The sequence below is a fragment of the Hemibagrus wyckioides genome, linkage group LG07 (genome assembly GCF_019097595.1).
Source record: "Hemibagrus wyckioides isolate EC202008001 linkage group LG07, SWU_Hwy_1.0, whole genome shotgun sequence".
Taxonomy (NCBI): Eukaryota; Metazoa; Chordata; class Actinopteri; order Siluriformes; family Bagridae; genus Hemibagrus; species Hemibagrus wyckioides.
Window position 1 is genome coordinate 333,807 of NC_080716.1, and position 3,207 is coordinate 337,013.

The following is a 3,207-nucleotide window of genomic DNA, read 5'->3' on the forward strand; positions in this document are numbered from 1 at the left end:
TGGAACATGTTTTTTGTAAGAATATAAAAACATCCTATACAATTGTGCAGCAGTTTGGAGAATGCCCACATACTGGTGTGATGGTTAGGTGTCCACAAATATAGCCATATTGTACATATTCAGGATTTTGTTAGAATTAGTATTGTTGTAATAATGTTGTAATAATTGGTTGTGCATGTCAATAAAGAAACATATGTAAAAATATGTTAATATAAATACTGAACCCTTCTCAATATCTCAGTACCTCAGGTTATGTACTCTCCTTTCATACATACACTATATTGCCAAAAGTATTTGCTCACCTGCCTTGACTCGCATATGAACTTAAGTGACATCACATTCCTAATCCATAGGGTTCAATTTGACGTCGGTCCACCCTTTGCAGCTTCAACTCTTCTGGGAAGGCTATCCACAAGGTTTAGGAGTGTGTTTATGGGAGTTTTTGACCATTCTTCCAGAAGCGCATTTGTGAGGTCACACACTGATGTTGGACGAGAAGGCCTGGCTCTCAGTCTCTGCTCTAATTCATCCCAAAGGTGTTCTATCGGGTTGAGGTCAGGACTCTGTGCAGGCCAGTCAAGTTCATCCACACCAGACTCTGTCATCCATGTCTTTATGGACCTTGCTTTGTGCACTGGTGCACAGTCATGTTGGAAGAGGAAGGGGCCAGCTCCAAACTGTTCCCACAAAGTTGGGAGCATGGAATTGTCCAAAATGTCTTGGTATGCTGAAGCATTCAGAGTTCCTTTCAATGGAACTAAGGGGCCAAGCCCAGCTCCTGAAAAACAACCCCACACCATAATCCCCCCTCCACCAAACTTTACACTTGGCACAATGCAGTCAGACAAGTACCGTTCTCCTGGTAGCCGCCAAACCCAGACTCGTGCATCAGATTGCCAGATGGAGAAGCGCGATTCGTCACTCAAGAGCTCCTTCCTGCTCCTGCCAGCTGAGACTTTTCAAGGCAGCGGTTGTGGGCTCTGGCACCACAAAGGCTTTACAGGGGTTGTGGCTCCTGTGCCTTCTGCAAATGTGCTGCCTGGCTGGAAAAAAAAAACGAGCACACTCACATGGTACCGGAGCCCCCAGACCCGGGTGCTGAAATAGCTCCTAGGTTTCGGCAACTGGTGTCACCGCCTGGCTTTGAGACGCTGCTCTGTTTCACACCTTGCTTTTTCAAACAGCAACTCCAAACAACCACAGTACGGTATGAAAAACACGGTTTCCGTGTGTGAGCCACATCAGTCGTGCCCTTACCATGGTTATGAGCTACAAACAAAACAACAATTCAACCAAGAATAAAAAATCGACATAAGAAGTGGTGGCCAAGTGGTTTGGGCAATGGAGTGCAAGTGCCAGGTGCACTGAGGTGTAAGGTCATGTGGGTGAACTAGGATGCCAAGAGGTTAAGGAGACAGACTGCTAATCCACGTGGGATGGGCTCCACTTGTTTTGGGAACAGGCTTGTTTAAACGTGTTGGGTTACGGCGCTCCTCTACAGAATTGTCGCGGTCTCTGTGGACATTTGGCCGTGGGTGCCACACCTGCACCTAATGAGGTGGCTGAGAGGTTAAAGCGATGGACTGCTAATCCATTGTGCTCTGCACGTGTGGGTTTGAATCCCTTCCTTGTCGCTTGTATGCCCTTTAACCTCCTCTTTACCACAAGTCCTGCATGCGGAATGCTTCGTACCTGGTCTGTGAGACCGTGCTAGAGAGGAGCGAGAAAAGCTAGCCCTGGGTCTAGGTGTTTCGCAACCGTGGGCTGTATTTCCATGTTGGTTGGACACAGATGCTGTACGGCTGACGGGTCGCCACTGGAGATCCATGCAGATCAATGCAGTGTGCAGTCCCGAAGACAGCGGCCCGGATCGTGCACCTTGATTGCAACAGACTGGGATTCAAGTTCATATCAGCAAACCTTGTCAACAAGAGCCTAAGGCTCTCAATACACTTTGCAAAACCTTTCCTGGGTTTGGATCTTGAATCACGTCTGGTAATGGAAGCGTGTGTGGTACAACCATTGCTACTGCCTGCCAGAGTGCCTCTCTTTCCCGACCTGGCAGGCCTCCCTTGACCACATCCCCACAACCTTCCAAATGCATGGGTAGCGTGGCCGAGCGGTCCAAGGCGCTGGATTAAGGCTCCAGTCTCTTCGGGGGCGTGGGTTTGAATCCCACTGCTGCCAGCTGAACTTTTGGGTCGACAACAGCAGAAGGTTGTTCCTTCACGCACACCTTCAGGGGTGTGCGGTTGAGCGCGAGGCCTTAATGCTGAGTTAACACTGCAAGATTTTCAAAGTTGTTGGGTCACCATTGTTTTCACACTGCACGACTATCTATCGGCTTTATTTCTGTGAATAGAATAGAATAGAATAGAATAGAATAGAATAGAATAGAATAGAATAGAATAGAATAGAATAGAATAAATTTTATTGTCATTGCACATAAGGAGTACAACGAAACTGTGGGTGCTCTTCTCAACAACAGTGCACTGAAATATAATACAATGAAGAGCATAGCAAGTAGTATAGAAAAATAAGAAATAAATAGGAAAATAATAAAATATTTAAAGAAATACAAAAAAAACATTAAACTGTCCAAGGATTTCCTATGAAAATGATACAAATCTAACCCAAAAATAATCTGTTTGCTGTTTAAAAACAGATAAATTATATAGTTTAGAGATTTCTGTTTTTCAGGATCCTTTGATAAATGCAGTCTGCACCTCGTTGCTCAGGCTAGAATCTGTCAGTTTTGTATTCAACTGAAGTTGTGAATACTGTCACTGTCCAATCTTCTGCTGTAAGTCTGTTTCCAGTGTAACCTCAGAGTCCTGCTCTTCAATGACAGCAGAGGATCCTGATGTCCTGTAGCTCATCCACATCAAGATTGGACATCTTTTATTGTTATAGATGCTTCTCTCTTCACCGTGATTGTAAAGAGGGATTATTTATAGACTGTTGTGTATCAAAATCCAAAAAATTCTGTTCAGAACAGTTTCAGAAATACTCAAAATCCTCATCTTAAACCAAAAAACATGCCACAAACTCAGATCACATTTCCCTACATTTGGATAATTAATATGAATAAATCTGGATGATTAAACCCACATCTGCTCTGATTGTTTGTAAAAGGCCATTGCCTTAGCACACATCCTGCAAAGCAACATGCATTTCCAGGATGTACATGCATAATTACACATGAAC

The 3,207-nt window shown here is 44.4% G+C and overlaps 1 non-coding gene across 1 annotated transcript; it reads left to right on the forward strand.

Annotated features, from left to right (window-relative positions):
- Positions 1–2,105: 2,105 nt before the first annotated feature.
- Positions 2,106–2,187, forward strand: trnal-aag (transfer RNA leucine (anticodon AAG)). The gene has a single exon. It is a non-coding gene; the product is annotated as a tRNA-Leu (tRNA).
- Positions 2,188–3,207: the final 1,020 nt, after the last annotated feature.